Raw genomic sequence first — 19,273 nt, 5'->3', positions numbered from 1 at the left:
GGTTTTGCAGAGAACAGTAAAACATTTTGCTTCCCTCATCTTAGGGCAACAACACACTCAAACTTAGTGAATGCCATTTATTCTGCATGGCCAAGGCAGTGCCGCTGTGGGTTTATGGTATTGGAGTAGGTGCCAATCAATACTTGGTCTTTTCTCCTAGATTCAACACTACAACATAACATTTTCCCCCTCACTTAAATACTCTAATAGCCTCTGATGTTGCTGTTTTTATACAAAATCCATCATGGCTTTTATTTGCTTACTGAATTTGGGAATATGTTTTCCCTCCGCTTTATACACAGCTTTCATTAACACTGAAAGGTAGTACTACACCTTATAGAACTGGGAGAGTAGCTTCCATCCAAGTTAGTTGGCTAATAAATTCAGAACAAATATGAAAAGTCTCTTATGATTTACTCTCTTACTCTCACAGTAAATGTCCCTGACATTAAGGCAATTTCAAAAGGCTAGGGAAAGCGGTACATAAGGAACAATATTTTATATTCTATTTTTAGATGCACAAAACCATGGCCCCTTTCACCACAACCAGGCAACTGTAAGCACAGTGTTGTGTTTTTCAGTCTTTAAACACCAAGCAAAGAAGGTAAATTAGTGAATTTAGGATTTACAAAGACAGAAAAGCACTGGGCATCACGACAATTTGTTTTTGGTATATCAAAATAATAGTTAATTATTATAAAAATATTGTTAAATTATTATTATAAAAATATTTGTAACTACGTGTGGTGATGGATGTTAACTAGACTTTGGGTGATGATCATTTCACAATACATATCAGATCAGTATGTTGGACACATGAAACTAATATAATGTTATATGTCCATTATATCTCAATTAAAAAACACACCAATAGTCTAAACAATGAATTTTTAAAGATCTAAGCTTCATTTTCTTCAAAATGGCCTTTTCTCCAGGATTTAGCCATAGAAAGGGAAAACATTCCGAAATCTAGAGACAAGTTAGACTTGTTACACATGTTGCAGGGGGGAAAGGAATGATTTAGAACTCTCATTTTAATAACAACAGCATGTGGCTGTTTAGTTTGAAACCTTTTGAGAATGTGGTCCACAACAGCATTGCTACCTTTCTGGCAATGATGGGCTCCTGAAAAGCGGGTATTCTCTGAACTATAGTAATTCTAATCATATAGAATTAATATAATCATATCATTAAATATACTGGGTTTAAGGGAACTCACTATTTAAAGGAATTCTTTGATAATCTCATATAGGATTTCTGAAATATTTTTGAAATTAATTTCCTTACATGAGCCCCAACAGGAAGGTATCTCATTAGCTGTAAATCCCTCATTGGATAATAGTGTTTACTTACATTTCAGAGCACAAAACACCCGGCCTTACGTCACTCAGACATCCAGATTCATGTCAACAGGGCAGCAGGGATGACAGATGTGTCCGACACCTGACCCTCCGCTTGAAAACAGCACTCTGAGGGGCAGCAACAGAGCTGCACTCATCTTAAGAATTAGGGATTCTGCCTTCAGGTTTTTATTCATTTATTTTTTGGTTTGGGGGACTTTAAAGGGGGGGGGAGTCTCACTTTCTTCTGTCTTGTTTTAAAACCCAGCAGGTGCCATGGGATTTTGCTGTTATTCAATATGGGTTCTGAAGCTCTTTACTATGTTTTTGAATAGCAAATGGAGGAAAACAAAGGCTTCGGTGAGCAAGCCATTCATTAAGTATCCCATAGCCCAGGCAAACACACTCTGGAGATTAAGGAAATTATAAATTAAATAAGCATCTGTTCTTAAAAGTACCCATAAAGCACCAGGACTTAGGTTCTTCCTCTCTTGGTAACTCCTTCTGTTATTAACATTTACCTTGACTTTAAAGAGAGCAAACCAGGGCCATATGCTAGTTTTAGCTTTAATAGGCATACCATGCTCCAGAGTAAGCCGGTCACATTCACTAAAGCCCCAGGGCCAACTTTTCTACCATTATTTCCATTTAGAAGCAGAGCCACAGATAGTTCTATGGGTAGTGAAGTCAGGCACTGAATGATTTGATTTATAGTAGGGGTGTCAAACTCATTTTCACCAGGGGCCACATCAGCCTTGCCGTTGCCTTCAAAGGGCTGAATGTAATATCAACTCCTTAACAGTTAGAGAGTAGTTACATTTATACAGTCCTGAAATTATTTCAGCCCTTTGAAGGCAACCTCGAGGCTGATGTGGCCCCTGGCGAAAATGAGTTTGACACCCCTGATTTATAGGATAAGCCCACTGGCTGGGTCTCTCTGAACACGTTCAGAATGCTGATGATTCCCCTGGGCAGTCCCCTCAGGGTTCCAAGCTCCCCTCTCAAGTAGGCAAGGCTTCGGTACTGGGTGAGACAAGTCAGCATATTTAGAATGGCCAGAGACACTATTTCTAGGGACCAAAAGACAAGTTGCCACAAGGGTCTGAGTTGCTCGAAGTAAAGGCCACCTGCGTTGGAGTCTGGGGTGCTTGTTATTAAGTGCACCCTCCAGACTTACGAAGTCAGAATTCAGGGAGTAACAGTGGGAACCTCTGTATTTTCATAGATTCCCTAGATGATTCTTATGCCTGAGTTTGAAAAGTATTGGTCTGAGGAAACTATCTAGATACATAGCTAGCTAACTAGAAGATAAATTTAGTACTTTGCCTGAAATCATTTAATTTAAAAATCTACCTTATTTCAACTAACTCATTAGGTAGTTTTATTATTCCCAATATAATGGTGAGGTGATTGGGTCAGAGAGATTAAGTAGGAGCAGAGTTACTCTCCTACCAAATCATGTTAATTCTAACTCTACTGAAGGGGTTGGCAAACTTCTTCTGTAAAGGAATAGATAGTAAATGTATTAGGTGTTGTAGGCTACGTGGTCTCTGCAACAACTCCTCAGCTTTGCCCGAACAGTGTGACAGCAGCCACAGACAGTGTGTACACGAATGAGTGTGGCTGTGTTCTAATAAAACTTTGTTTAAAAAACACCAGTGGACTGGATTTGGCCCATGCTATAATTTACCATACTTTGATCTAGTGCCTCTTTAATTCCAACATGGGTACCATGAAACATAAGTTTTTTAAAATATTAGGACTTAGCCCTGGCTGGTGTGGCTCAGTGGACTGAGCGCAGGCCTGCAAACCAAAGGGTTGCTGGTTCAATTCCCAGTCAGGGCACATGCCTGGGTTGCAGGCCAGGTCTCCAGTGGGAGGTGTGCAAGAGGCAACCACACATAACCACACATTGATGTTTCTCTCCCTCTCTGTCTCTTTCCCTTCCCTTCTCTCTAAAAATAAATAAAATATTAAAAAACTAAAAATAAAAAATAAATATTAGGACTTAAAAGATGGTAAATATTAATGATTTGGACCCTTTCCTTAGGTAGAACAGCCCAATCTCCACCATCAGTGGATAAACGAAGCATTACTACAGCTAGTGTGCACTGCTAAAGTTGTGGGACTCCCGCTGCCCACTGGGATCGTTCACATGATAATTTTTCAGTCTGTCAGTACATTCCATGTGTATCTGTCCGATGCTGGATGTAGCCAAAAGGTATCCTCCTAGGCACAAATTTACCTTAAGCAAATAAGATAGATATGTCCAAATCTCGTAACTTTAGCTTCCCTTGAGAACAAATAAGTAAAAGTGCTACATACATTTTGTGATTGTACAATACATTCCAAGGAGAAGACTGCTTTTTTTTTTTTTTTTTTTTTGGTAGGGGAAGAAAGATTCACATGCCTATTGCCAGCCACTTGAGTTAGTTTTGATCTGTTATGATAACATTTATGAAGGCAATAAGACATGTATATTCTTGTTCTCTGCTAATCTTTCTCTGTTCCATCCTTCTCAAATGCACAATTCTCTACATGGTTGGATGACTCTGAGTAAATTAAGTATGTTTCATTCATTCCCTAACAAATTATGAACCTTGATGGCTTAATCCCATTTTTATTTTTTTTACAGACCACTTATGATACAATTGTTTCCTGTCTAGAGACCTCATCCACACCTTAAACCGCAAAGACAAAATTTTATATACAGATGTTTTGAAAGTGAGAAGTAAAATATATGAGGGGAGTTACACTTAACTGACCAGTGAAAAGACTCTGCATACTGGTATAAAAGATAGCTACATAGCCACCAAGGAGTTCTGTTCCCCTTCCAAAGTAAATGATTATTGCTCAGAAGCAGCTGCCCAGCCAGGAACTCCATTTCCCAGCCTCCTTCATGGAGACTGGGCTATGAATTGGTTCTGGAATCTAAGCAGAAGTAGTGGAGGTAGTTAATCTGGTTTGCCTTTTCCAGAATCTGTTCGTGCTGATAACACTCACTGGAGACTATGTGTGGAAGATGGTGGCATCACGAGATGGAAGGAGCTTTTTTTATCCTTCAGTCATCCAAAGAAGAGCTAAAGCGGGGGCTACCCAACCAGGAATAACAGAGGTAATGAGCTAGAAATAAATTTTTACTAGATTATGCCACTGAGATTTGGAGATGTTTGTTACAGCAGTTAGCCAATCTTAACAAAATATACCTGATTTTGTTAAAAGAATGAAATCATGATTTATTGAAGGGTTTCTAAGCTGAATGCAAATATTGATGAGTCGTATGCATAAAAAAGCAAGATCGTAATTTCTACCATTTATATAATTTACTTATATGAGTTAAAAATTGGCCTGACTAGTCCTATTTATTAAATAAATTCTGATACTTAACATCTTTTATAACAATAAAAAAATGCAATAGCTCTCCTAAATCATTGGATAGTATACAAAGTAGAATGTACTGTATATTTACAATACATTTAAAACATAAAGTGAAGTCCTGGCTGGTGTGGCTCAGTGGACTGAGCACTGAACTGAGAAGCAGAGGGTCACTGATTCGATTCCCAGTTGGGGCACATGCATGGGTTGAGGGCCAGGTCCCCAGTGGGGAGCATGTGAGAGGCAACCACACATTGACGTTTCTCTCCCTCTCTTTCTCCCTCCCTTCCCCGCTCTCTAAAAATAAATAAATAAAATCTTTTTAAAAAACCCATAAAATGTAAACCAGAAGACAATCTGAAGATTAAATTTGTAGTCTCCAAGGCAGAATATACTAAACTTCAGTCATTGGGTGCCACTTAATGAGTTTTTCCATAGCTGTGTTCCTCCAGTATTATTTTCTTCCCATTTTTCTGGAGCTTAAGGAGGGCAGGAAAAGACATGGCAGTTGTGAGGTGGAGTCCCCCACACAGAGACCTTTGTTCCCTATCTGCCTTACTGGGGACTCCAAGATAGTTTACTCTGGGCCCTTCTGGTTCTTGAGGGTCCTGGAGTTTGTAGAATGCAGGTGAATGGCAGGAGGGCCTGAGGGAAAAGAACAGTTCAGGCTTATCCAAAGTTTGAGCAGAAAGAGGGGGGTTGATGAGGGGTGGGGGGAAGATACACCAAGGAACTAACTGAAAGAGGCTAAGACACTCAAGGAAAGGAGCTTAGTAAGGGGTGGGCAGAGCTCTATAAACAGTATTTTCTTGTACTGCTAACTAACCATTTTGGGGTTAAGGAAACATTTGAGAATCTGATGAGAGCTATGGAATGTTTCCTCTGAAATATACATATGGTCATTCACTTAAATACTTACACCTAAATTCTGAGACCTATTTGAGCATCTGTAGCCCCTGTATCTGTAGCCCACCACTGAAACCCAGGTTAAGAATTCTGATTTGGGGGAGAAGGGGGAGGGAGCAAAGAAAAAAAAGACAAAGAACTCATGGACACAGACCACAGTGTGGTGACTGCGGGGGTGGAGGGGTGGGAGGAGGTGGAGGAGGGTATAAGGGAGATAAATGGTGATGGAAAAAATAAAAAATATAAATTAAAAGAATTTTTCTCATCTACTAATAAGATGGAAAAAAAGAATTCCAATTTTAGTTGGAGATTTAATAGCTACACCTCAGGTTGTTATAGGAACCTGCTAATAAATAATGAATAATAAATAAATAATAAATAAACTTCCCTACACAAGAGACGATAGGGCTACTTTTTCCATCTCTTCTTCTAGGGATGAGAAGAAAGAGGGAAAGAGAGATACTAATATCAGTCCTCGGCCTTCCTGGACATATCGCACTGACCCTAAACTCTGTGCCTTCATCCAGTCTAGCAGTGGGTTTTTTTTTTAACTTTTTAAAACTTTATTTCGTATTAGTATTAATCTCACATAGAAGATGCAAAAATAGTGCACGAACCACAAAGACATTGTGCTAAGTGAAATAAGCCAATTACAAAAGGATAAATATTGTACGATTCCACTTCTATGAGGCATTTGGTAATCAAACTGACAGACAAAGTAGAATAGTGGTTACTAGGGGCTGGGGGGGGGGGCGGCTTGAGGAGTGACTGTTCAGTGGGTGTGAAGGCTCAGTCTAGGAAGATGAAAAGTTCTGGAGATGGTTGGTGGTGATGGTTATACAAAAATGTGACTGTAAGTAATGCCGTGGACCTACATACAGAAAAAGTATTAAAGTGGTAGATTTTGTTACATATATTTTATCACAATAAAAAATAATACAGAGGCCCTGGCTATGTAGCTCAGCTGGTCAGAGTATTGTCCCAATAAGCCAAGGTTGTGGGTTCAATCCTCATCCAGGGCACATACAAGAATCAACCATCAGTAAGTGGAACAACAAAATCAATGTTTCTCTTCCTCTCTAAAATCAATAAATAGAAAAAAATTTAAAGTAGTACAGACAGTTCCCACGTTCCCTGTCACCCAACGATAATATCGTACATAACCACAGTACAATTATCAAAACAAGGAGATGGGCATTGGTATAATATATTAACTAAACTATAGGCCCTATTTGGATTTCACTTTTTCCACGTGCTCACTGTATACATGTGTGTGTGTATTAGTTCTTCGGTTTTATCACATATATAGATTTGTATAACCACCACCACAATCAGGGTATAGAACTGTTTCAAACCCCCATTTCACAGATTAGGAAACTGAGGCATAAATTTTTACAACCAAATCGTCGAAAAGTTTTACAGCCAATAGTGGCAAAGCCAGGCATCAAACCCAGTAAGATCAGCTCTGAAGCCCATGCCTCTTAACAAAAGGCAGCTAAAAGTACTTAAAGGGCCTATCTGGGATACTCAAATGCATCTGTATGTACCACTCAAGATGTCTGCTCTCTGGTCCTTGGATATTTCATGCTATATATGGCCTAATATAAAATAGGATACAGTGCATCTCAGCATTCTACCTAAATTAGGTCAAATTCAGAGTTTCATTCTGGGACTTACAGTCAGTTCGCTTAGCATTCCCTAGCTTAAAAATAACTTGTTTTACCCTGGCTGGTGTGGCTCCGTGCAGAAACTAAGTTAAGTCCATTCAGCTGCCAATCAAGTCCTAAATTTAAATTAAATGTTTTGATCCTTACGCATGCTTTCCTAGTTTTATATGAAAATACTGAGTCAAGCATTTCCCAAAGTACTTTGTGTCTAAAATATCAGATTCTAATATTTAAATGGATGTTCAAACTTTGTTAATTTTTTAGGTAAAGGGTTAGCAGACAAAAAGAGGGAAATAATTCATTCTAACCCACATTTTATTATCTCCAATGTAGTTTTCTACTTTTTACCCGAAAACCATAAGATGTTGAAAATTAGATATAAACAGTCTAAAGCACAGAAAGATCTTAAATTATTTTTTTAAAGAAGCAATATACTAAATAAAAATAATGCTGATAATTTATCTATGGGCATCAAATGGAAAAAAGGAAACAACTTGTTAACATGAATCACATCGTTTCTCTGTCCCACACAAATAATTCAATTTTTATAGAGGGGAAAAAAACCCAACATTAGGAACTAAAACAAACAGATAAAATTGTATCCACCCATATTTATTTCAACTTGGAAGCACCACCTGTGGTTCTGTACAGGGTTCCCAAACATCAATGACAGAAGAAAGCCACAATAGAAACCAACAACTACACTAGGGAAACATCAGGACTCTGAGTGGATTCTCACAGATTGTTCAAGTATCACTAGGTCCTAGCTTGGGCTTAGGGTCCAGACAAGGGGAGGAAAGGTACATGTTTCTAAAAGGCACCATGACAGCCATCTGCAACACTGTTATGTTGCAAGTTAGCCTTTCCTTGGAGGAGTAACAAGTACCACCTATTGATAGGAAATACCATGTGATACTCAGCTGTTTAACAGAACTCCTTCATCTGTAAAGATCATCTATCTCTCTATGCTGTAAGAATATGCATATGTTAAATCCTACTCAAAACACTTTCAAACTTCCCAAGACATAAAACAAAGTACCTTCCTCCTCAAATCAGAAGTCCGCAGGCCAGGCTCAGGCCTCCTCCCCAAACCAGCATGCATACTGGCAAGAGGAAATGAGCACTGCAACAATGGTGTGAAAAGTCACCAAGTGCCACAGGGCTACATCAGAGTTTGCTGTTTGAAAAATGAGAAATCATTTTATAATGTGAATAACTTCAACATTTTTGTCCTAAGCCTGAGATTTCAGGCACTGGCCCTTCTTAAATGGGTACAATGATGTATACCTAATACTGGACATTTATTTGGTACTATTTAACAATCATAAAAAAGCTACCATTTCTTGAAATTAAGACTGTTATAGTGCAGGCCCTTTATAGATGCTTTTATATACATTGTCTAATTTAATCCTCTTAATGACCCTATAGGGAAGCTTTAGGCATTCCATTTTACATAGACGGGAAAACTGAGACAGCCCACTCCACACAGAGGCTTACCCTGGGGCTATTTCAAGCCGACCTTTTCCTTAACAGCTGCTCTCTCCCCAGAAGTGGGTTTCACCTTAGACCAACAACTCCCAAACTGTACATCAGTTCTCCCGGCACTGTAGCAGCTTAGGCTCTTTAAACATTTCAAGAGAAACATACATAGTATACTTAACATGGTGGGCACTGCTGAACTTAAAGACTGGAAGTAGTTCATAGTCTCCACATTAGATCACATTACATTCCTATCAATGGCATCACATCTTTGCAAAGTTCGGGTTTTCCATGGTTGCTGTAGTAAAAAGCCAGTGCTGCAGAAAAATTAACGTGGGACAGGAAACGAGAGCAGTGGTATCCGATCTGATCCCAAGATTTGAGAAATAGTACAGACACTCATATCCTGTTGGTAATTGTGGTTATTTAAGAATGAGATTAAAAATATTTTTCTTTCAGTTACGTGTATTATTTTGTCAAACACCTTCTACGTTGTTTGGACACAGATATTTATTACATGGTTTGAACCTAACTACTACTTATACTAAGGCATGAAAACATTACTGAGATACTAAGGGCACCATGAACCAAATTTAGGAATCTCTGCTGCAACTTAAAACAAAGTCCATAACACAAACATCATAATCAGAAAAAGAAGAATTTAGGTTAAGACCATTTTTAAAGTTCACTCTCAATCGGCTTAATCTTTCCAATCTCATAGTGTCCCCTGGATAATTTGTATTTTTTAAAAAAAACTTCTAAAACACATGCACGCAAATTACTGTTTTTTCTAATTCTTAGGTACTCAAGCAAAGCTTTTAAAATTATAGCCTTCAAGCTATGTTGGAAGAGACTGGGCCTCCTCTACACAGACAGAACACACCCACCTGTGCCAAGGAATGGGGGCAGGGCTTGAGAGAGAGACTGCCCCATCAGCTTTTTTGTGGTTTGCTTCTTACTCTTCATATCTTGCTTTTAAGTTCTATAAGACTGCTCCAGGTTATTGTGTAAATTCTTGTTTGGAAACTTCCCTCCCCCAGAGTTTTTTGTATGTCAATGGATGGTTGTTAGAACAAATTCACTAGAAATTCCCATTTTGAGGTGTTTCAAATTTGGGATGCTGTGAAGAAGCAAACTTTATTCAGTGCAAACAACTCAACTATGATACAGCACAGCTGTGAGCTCAATCATGTTACTTCAATTATAAAACAGAACTTATGTGGAACAGCACAGTTGTGAGGTGGGCCTGGGGTGAGGCCCCTCTCTGGCTAGACAGCTCTGCCCTGCTATGCTAAGATATCTTCCATGTTTCAGCTCCAGCTCAGTTAAATGGCTAGTCTTCAGTCTTAAATGGAAAGGGATAGTGCACACTGAGCCAGAGGGGAGCTAACTCATATAGATAACTCATATAGAAAGAAGTCCCCTCCCTGGTCCCTGATTGAGCCATCCTCATGCAAATGAGGGCTCCAAATCCTTACGGTTTTATTGGGCCAAAAAAGCAATGTTCTGGTTATTGCAATGACCTCTCTGATTGGTCAATGAAGATGCTAATGGAATATAGCTACACAGTTCTGACTGGACAGGGAAAGCCTCAGCCCTGTTGGTTGAAATAGAATTCCAAGAACTCCTTTATAAGGGTTGGCTCAGATGGCGGGACTGTAGTGCAGGCAGGCAGGCAGCTCCATGTGGGAGGCAGGCAGTTCCATTCGGGAGGCAAGCTGTTCTGTTCAGGAGGGAAGCAGTTCTATGCAGGCTTCTCTCTGAAGTATGGCTTTGGGTGAGAAGCCACTGTTTAGGAATGGCTGCTAGGCTGTTTTTAAATTTGAGCCCAGTTAGCCTCCAGGAGTCCTTGGTAGTTATCTTCTTTCTTGGGGCTGACACGTATCAGATATTAAATATAAAAAGCAAGGGGAAAATTTACACAAATCCAGACTAATGGTTCCTTAGGGGGAGAAGTGATTGGATGCCTTGGGGAGTGCTAAAGGGGGATCCAAGGACCTGGGGATGCTCCAGTTCTTCAGGTGGGTGATGGGTACTTGGGTGTGTGTTCTGCTATTACTCTCTAAGTTGTACCTCTAAGTTTTATACTTTCTGAATGTACAAGCCTGTCCTGAAAAAGTCTAGCCATTGCTAATATAATGAGAATGGTTTGTGTGGCATCAATGTAACTTAGCAGCCTAGGAGTGTGGACTGGAATGCACATGTGTGAACAATGATGACTTCACTGTACTAGTCAGTGGGGACAGTAGACACAGTTGAGAGAGCATGTGTACTGTGTGGCTGTCATGTTCAAAATGACTAAGTGAGTAGAACAATGATTCTGCTTCAAATTTTGCATTAAGTTGAACATTCTTCTGTGAAACTATTCAGATGATTCAGAAAGCCACAGCTATGGGTAACTGGTGATTGGTAGCTTCATCAAGGCAATGTACCCACTCATGCATCACATCTTGTACAGAATTTTTTGGTGAAACATCAAATCACCCAGGTGACTCAACCCCCCTACAGCCCAGATTTGGTGCCCTGTGACTTCTGGCTTTTCTTAAAACTAAAATCACCTTTGAAAGGGAAGAGATTTCAGACCATCACTGAGATTCAGGAAAATATGACAGGGCAGCTGATGCGGATTGGGAAAACCATGTGAGGTCCCAAGGTGCCTACTTTGAAGGGGACTGAGGCGTATTGTCCTATGTACAATGTTCCTTGTATCTTGTATCTTCTTCAATAAATGCTCTATTTTTCATATTACATGGCTGGATATCTTCTGGACAGACCTTATATACTTCACAGTGGGGACACCAGAATTCCCGTGTCTTATCTCTAAGCAGAGTTTACTCAAAATCCATCTGCCTTTACGTGAGTATATGCTTATCTGGACAGGCTCTGGAGAGGTTGATGAGTTTAAGTGGAAAGCTATGGTTATTTTTGGATGCCACCAACCACAAACAAGGAGTTAACAAATTATTAGCATTTCTTGATCACTCTTGATTTATAATTCTCAAACAATATGCAACAAGCTTTTTTGGTGTCTTTAATTCTTCTTCAACTTCTTCTACTCTCCCTTCCCTACTTACAGCCCTGAGGATAGAAAACTCTTCTGATTTTAATTTATAGCATTACTTAAAAACAAAACAAAACAAAACAAAAAAAACTCCTGCTAGAAATGATAGAAGCTAAACATGTATAGTTGCACCTCCTAAGGGTAAGAAAAATAGGTTGTTATTGCTATTTTAAAGCTGGGACACCTCCCCTCAGGGGCAATCAGTACAGTGTGGGACCATGGTGGATCCAGGTGCGTGTGTCTTCATTGCCCAAGCTCTTCCCCACTGACATTACTAAACATGAATATCATCATCCAACAGGTTCAAGGAAAGAATGCCTAACATTCAAGAGCACTATGGCAAGCATTTTACTTGCATCGGTTCATTTCCACAACAATACTACCAGGTTATGCATAATACACCCAATGGACAGTTCTAAAACCTAAGGTTCAAATAAGTGGGTTTCCCAAAGTCTCATACAGAACAAGTGGTGGCATAAGGACTCAATCTCGTGCCCCAAAGTGGATCTCTTAACCACTGCTTGAACCACCTCACTGAGCCCCAGAGAAAAGGTTCTTGACCAGCTTTACGAAATTGAAGCCCCCGTCGGGTCGTGGTTCCACTTCCCCTCCTGTCCCCCAATCTACCGGAAGCACCACTGAAATCCTCAAAACAGGAGTCGGCAAGCCTGCATCTGAACTCAAACCAAACAATGTGATGATTTCCTCGGCTGGAAGATGCCGCTTGCTAACTCTACAATGTTTAATTACAGCCAGAGCGGGTCTTTCTGGGACAGGAGAACAACCCTCACCCTCCAGTGCCCGCACCCCCTTGGAGAAAGGAAGGGAGGCAGAATGCTGGTCGGGTCACTCTGAGGCCGGCCCCTAGGCCCGGGGACAGCAGGGAGCGCCAGGCGAGGAGGTGACCCTCCTTTGCGCCTGCAGACAGCAGCTGGGAGACACACCCGGCGACCCCCACAACTCCACCACCACCACCACTACTACCACTACTTTCTTCAAACTCTTTGAACTCATTGGAGGAAAAGAAGGGGGACGAGCAAAGACAAGAAAGTTCTCTGCTCCCCCCGCCCCGCCCCAATTCTATATTCTAGGGAGGTAGGGAGGTAACCGAAGCAAAGCGATAAGGGAGGTGCCCCAGGAAGACCCCTCGGGCCCTGGCTTTCCCAGAGGCCGCAGGAAAGAGGCAAGGCACTCCGAGTCTAATCCCCAAGCAGACAGCGATCTGGGACGCGGGAGGCGCAGCGCTCCCATCCCCGACCTCATCCTCCCCAGATCAGAGGTCCCTGGGCTTGGGGGACACTGGCTCTCAGATCGCACTGTACCTTTTTCTCCCGTGGTGGACGTCCCCGCTGCAGGAACGGATGCCGGAGACAGGGCTAGGGTGAAGGGAGAAGATGGGGACGTGCTCCCGCTGGCTCTCGCGGCCCCTGGGCCTTGGCGCCGCCCAGCGCCACTGCCTCCAGACACCCGCTCTCTAGGCTGTGCTCCCCACTCCTTCAAGTTACCTGTGGCCGAGCCTGCAGCCCGTCCACCCGGCCCTCCGCCCCGCCCCGCCCCGCCCCGCCCCGCCCCACCGTGCCGCAGCTCCTAACCTGGGGCCGCAGCGCCCCACAGCGGCCGGCGGGGCATGGCGGGGGAGGGGGCTAGGGGTGGGCATGGAAGGTAGGGTCCCCAGGCCCTGGCCTGCAGCCCACTCCAGGCTGGGGCCCCTGCCACTTTCTCGCTGGCCGCTGGCTGCCTGGAGAGGTCACCTTTGCAGAGTGGGAGGAAGGAGGGCTGCGGTGGGGTGGGGTTTTCCGGGCAGGGGTTGCCAGGAGGTTTATTAGAGGGAAAGGGGAATTGGGAAGAAAAACCATCCCTCAACCCCTGGCCAAGTGGCTATTTTAATGTACCCGTTGTTCCCTTAACTGTAGACGCTCAATGAAAGTGAACAACAATGCTGAATGATCCAGAGAACTGGAGAAGGAAAAAGACGACTTTATTCCAAACTACTTGATGGAACCATCCATATGAAACCGGCAAAATCTTTGGGCATTCCTGTATACAAAGCACATCTGACATACCATTAACTCCTTCTCCTTTTGTCTGTTTTTTAGTTACTTCTTCAGTATCTAGAAGAGTTCCTGAACATAGTGAGCACGCCATAAATTATTATTGAGTGAATGTATGAATGAACGGGACCTCATTCAGCCTTTTTCAAGAAGCAGAGCTGGTTATCTGTTTTCCAAACATAGAGCTGGCACCCTAGAGTGGAGCTTCAGTCTTATCTGAGGTTTGGGACAAGCTTATTTTGAACCTTATTTTCCTTATCCCCTCTGAAATAGGCCTGGTTTTCAGAGGGAAAGAAATATGATGATCTTCTCCTTTTTCTTAAGATATTTGTCTCCCTCTCTCCCTCAGGGAGCATTAGGCAGAGGAAATTAAAAAAAAAAAAAAGCCCCTGTACATACCAGAGAAAGTTAAGTGCTTTGGAACTCCCCTCCCACCCTCTGGTCAGAGCTGCAGTTTTCCTCGGAAGAGTGTGGAACCTCTCTTCTCAGTGTCCTTTGGCCTTCTTCAGATTTGTTTCCCCGTCCCTGTCATCCCCCATCCAGAGCTTTTAGGAAAAGACATTTCCTTCCCCTGCCTATTGGTACCTCTGAATTTCTCTGCAGGCAGGTCTCCACAGAGTTCTAAGTGAAACCCCCAAGTCAAGATATGTATGCATGACCTTTCGGTCAGATCATTTTTTGTTATACTTTTTCCGTATTAGAGAGTCTTTCTAGCCAGTCCCCTAAATAAACTTTCAAAGATCCACAGTGCTCTATTCCTGCGGGAGGCTTTTCTAACATCATCATAAAGTCGCAATGAGATGGAGTTTTAAGTTACGTTTATAGGCAGTCAGAGCAATCACTCATTAATTCTGCTGAAAGGAACAGAATGCTGAAGCCAGCCTGTAAGATATGTGAGTGCTCCTGGGAGCTGACTGGTCTGCATTTGTTCCCAGACTTTGATGAATGAGGGTTCCTGGCAGGGGGACCTCATGAGTGCCAAAGCAAGCAGCGCATGAAAGCTGCTTGGAGATCTTGCTTACTTATCTCCAAGTGGGCACACAGTTTCTGGGCAACTAATGAAAGGAGACTCCTAAACCTCCTTCTACGTGAGAAAGGCTCCCAGCCTGCCGTTCCCTCTGCTCAGCTCAATCACTGTCAGCCTCATAAATCCACCTCACCAGCCTCTCCTCTGGCCTCATGAGAAAGAAGTCTGCTCTGCCAATAACTTTAACTGCTCTGAGAGAATATAATATTCTCCAATTTCCAGCAACATTTCTTTAATAAGTTGACTGTACTAGCTATCTTTCACATTGGTAACTTCAGACGGTCCTTCAGCCCCCCATTCTGACTTCTGTCCCTGCCATTCCCTAAAACTGCCCGTGCGAAGGCTTCTACTCAAGAAATCTTCCACACGCCCTTCATGACCATATTATCCTCCTCCAGAGGAAACTACTATTCTGAAATTTGTGGTAATAATTTTATCATGGATAAGTTTAGTATCCTTAAACATGACATTGTTCAGTTTTGCCTGGTTTTGAACTTTTTGTAAATGGAATCATTCTATGTGACTCCTAGGCAACCTGCCTTTTTCACTCAGCATTCTCTTTCTGAGATTCAGCTTTTCAATTTCTCTGCTATACAATATTTCATTGTGAGAAGATACCACAATTTTTCCAGTTTACCTTTGGGCATTGGTTTGGCTCCAGTTTTTTGGAAAAAAAATTTTTTTCCAAAAATTTTGCTATTGCAAAAATGTTGTTATGGACATTCTTAAATATTTCTCCTGATGCATGTGTGCAAGAGTTTTTAAGAATTGTATATGTACAAGTAAAAGTGTTGGGTCTCAAGGTATGCATGTGTTCAAATTTACCTAGGAAGGCACAATTTTTCCTAAACTAGTTATACCAATTTCTATCTCCATCAGCAGTGTAGGAAAGGCCCCTGGCTCCACATCTTCCCCAGTGCTTGGTTTTTCTCATATGTGGGGATGTGAAATAATTTCACATTGTGGTTGTGATTTGTATTTCCCCACTCACCACTGTGATCAAGCATTTTTAACATTCAATAACAATTCTTATTTTCCCTTTTACCCTGTTTTATGTGTTTTGAGAAATGTTGCCTGACCCTGAGGATGTAAAAATATTTTTCAATATTCTTTTCTAAAAGTTTTAAAGTTTTGCCTTTCCATGTAAGTCTACATTCCATCTGTCCTTCGTTTCTCTCCTCGTTTGCAATGCCAGAGCTACTGCATATATGTGTGGGTCTGTTTAGGTTCTCTATTTTGTCCCATTTGCCTGTCCCTGAGCTAGTACCATGCTGTCTGAAAATCTGTGCTATTATTTTAAATCTTCTGATCATGAAAGTCCTACCCTTACTTACTTCTTTTTCATCTTCTTAAGGATTTCAATTATTCTTCGCCCTCTGCCACTCCATAGACAGTTCAGAATTAGTTGGTCAGGTCCCATGAAAACTTGGGGATTTTGGTTTGGAACTGATTGCAGTGGATCTATGTGGTAGACTCATTATTCATTTACAACTTTTTGTTACCGTCCCACCTTTGCCATCTTTTCCTATAGTAGTGTAGACTTCTCTGTCCCACTGCTTTGGGACTGTGTGACTTGCCTTGACCATGTTGGGACAGAAGCTTTAAATATATTATGTGCTTTAGTGTTCCTTCCAAATGCCTTGAGCTCGTCCCTTCTGCCACAAGAATAGCATGCCCAAAGAATGGCTGCTCCTTCAGCTGGGATCCCAGAAAGAGAAGACACGAAATGATTCAGAGCCCAGTATATGTGGTATGTGTTTGAAGTACAGGTGGATACATTTGGAGGTTCCTCTTCAGTTTATTCCCCTTTGTTAAGATCTGTCTCCCCACTCATGAGAGTAGACTTCTGTAGCCACCAACTGCACCCCCGATCATAATGGATTAGACCATTAATTTAGCATATTTTGAGGGATTTGACCATCATCGAGCTATAATATTATTCATAGAATACAATGTAATGATGTGCCCTAGAATTGTGCTTCATGGAAAGTTGGACCACTGTGCTAGGCATTAAGGATAGGTAGAATGGTGAGCAAAAGCAGATGGTCCTAGTGGTGAATACAGTCCTAAGTCAATTATTAAATTACAGCTGAGTAAATCCTCTGAAGGTGTAACAGTACATGGCGCTATGTAAAGTATGATTAGGGAAGAAATTTGGCCAGGAATGGACCACTGGCTCAAAGTCAGCCAATCAGAATTTCTTGCCTGGGAATCAAAGATAATAATAGGTAATGGCTCATAGGAATGAGACATGGCTCGCCTCTTTGCACAACCACATCAAAATTACAACTAAAATATAGAACAACCATCACTCAGGAACATCAGAAATCGAGTTGTGTGGAAGTCTGACAAACACAAAATTGAGTTGAATGGAAGTCTGACAACTACGGAATTAAAGAAACCATATCCATCCAGAGTGGTAGGACAGGCATGGACTCAGAATGGGCTGGCCTCACACCCGCGTAGATCAAAATTCAGGAGAGATATTGCAGGAGGGAGGAGTCCCAGACCCACACCAGACTCCCCCCACCCCCCAGCCCAGGATTCCATGGCTAGGAAGATAAGTCCCCACAACTTCTGGCCGCAAAAACCAGCAGGGATTTAATCGGTGGAGCAGGCTGCTGGAGCCCTAGGCAGTTCCTCTTAGCCCACACATGGACTCACCTACTCAGACTCACTCCCTCTGAGCTCCAGCACCACAGTGGCAGCTTGAAAGGGCATTAGTTGCATACAGAAAGACTGAAGTTTCCCATTCCAGGGTGAGCAAAGGCCATTGTCCCGTTGCTGAGCTCTCTCCCCACAGGTAGGATGGTGTCATATCTGAGATTCCATCAATCTGGCTAACACTGTGTGACTCACCCTTGAAGATCCACAGGAGCTCTATCCCACTCAATTTACCTGCCCACCCAAGCTTCTTTTCCATATCAATGGCTGGTCTTGGCTCCTAAATCCTATCAAACAAGCAACGGCTGGCTTCAGTGAGCCCTAGCTGCAGCCAAACTAGAATCACAGTTTAGTTTCACCTGGGAATCTCTAAACTCAGCACAGGTAGCAGCCATCTCAAATTGTTTTACAGTTCATGCAGGGTGGCCCTGGGCAAAACACAGGCCGGGGCTTACCTTTGCCTGCATTACACGGGAACCCCAAGGCCAGCGAACCCAGTGGACAGCTACAGACCACTTCAGAGCATCAGCACCCAGTCCCTGTACAGCTGATCCTCCACAGAGGGCGCAGTTTGGTGGTCAGTGACTGGCCTGGATAAATCCCTCCCATTGATCTGCCAACAGCAACCAAGGCTCAACTACAAAAGGAGGGTATACTCGGCCTGCACAAAGGGTGCACGTCAAGTACCCAGCTTGAGTGATAGGGGAGGCTGTGCCAATGGACCCTACAGGACACCTACTATATTAGGCCACACTGCCAAGACATGGAGTCAAAGCAGCTCTACTTAATACACAGAAACAAACACAGGGAGGCTGCCAAAACCAGGAGACAGGAACATGGCCCAAATGAAAGAACAGATCAAAACTCCAGAAAAAGAGCTAAACAAAATGGAGATAAGCAATCTATCAGATGCCGAGTTCAAAACACTGGTTATAAGGATGCTCAAGGAACTTAGTGAGGACCGCAGAAGCATAAAAAAGACCTAGTCAGAAATGAAGGATATGCTAATTGAAATAAAGAACAGTGTACAGGGAAAGAACAGTAGAATGGATGAAGGTGAGAATAACATCAATGATTTGGAACATAAGGAAGCAAAAAACAACCATGCAGAGCAATAAGAAGAAAAAAGAATCCAAAAACGAGGACAGTATAAGCAGCATCTGGGACAATTTTAAGAGGTCCAACATATTCCTTATAGGGGTGACAGAAGGAGAAGAGAAAGCAAGAAATTGGAAATCTATCTGAAAAAAATAATGAAAGAAAACTTCTCTAATTTGGTGAAGGAAATAGATACACAAGTCCAGGAAACATAGAGTCCCAATTATGATGGATGCAAAAAGGCCCACTGCAAGATGCATCATTACTAAAAGGCCAAAGGTTAAAGATAAATAGAGACTCTTAAGAGCAAGGGAAAAGAAGTTAGTTACCGGAAGGTTGCCAGATGGGAAGGGGGAGGGGGAGAATGAGTGAAGAGGTAAGGGGATTAAGAAGTACAAATAGGTAGTTACAGAATAGGCTTGGGGATGTAAAGTTCAGTATAGGTATGGAGTAGCTGAAGAATTTGTATGCATGACCCATGGACATGAACAATGGTGGGGGGATTTCCTGAGGGAATCCCCAGCAAAGGGGAAAAAATCAGGACAATTGTAATAACGTAATCAATAAAATATAATATGCACTGGCTGGTGTGGCTCAGTGGATTG

General features: G+C 42.0%; 1 protein-coding gene across 5 annotated transcripts in view; it reads right to left on the bottom strand.

The window, feature by feature from the left end:
• ANKRD6 (ankyrin repeat domain 6) overlaps positions 1–13,361 on the bottom strand; it is a 180,459-nt gene extending 167,098 nt beyond the window's left edge. For 4 of the 5 annotated variants that reach the window (XM_045188583.3, XM_045188578.3, XM_045188585.3 and 1 more), the window contains exon 1: positions 13,151–13,359. The gene's annotated coding sequence lies outside the window, so the exon portion shown is untranslated. Of the gene's footprint in view, positions 1–13,150 lie in introns of all 5 variants that reach the window. The other variant, XM_024551713.4, reaches the window with a different exon arrangement.
• Positions 13,362–19,273: the final 5,912 nt, after the last annotated feature.

This window comes from Desmodus rotundus, chromosome 11 (assembly GCF_022682495.2).
Source record: "Desmodus rotundus isolate HL8 chromosome 11, HLdesRot8A.1, whole genome shotgun sequence".
In the NCBI taxonomy this organism is placed as follows: domain Eukaryota; kingdom Metazoa; phylum Chordata; class Mammalia; order Chiroptera; family Phyllostomidae; genus Desmodus; species Desmodus rotundus.
This window is presented reverse-complemented; position numbering and strand designations above follow the sequence as displayed.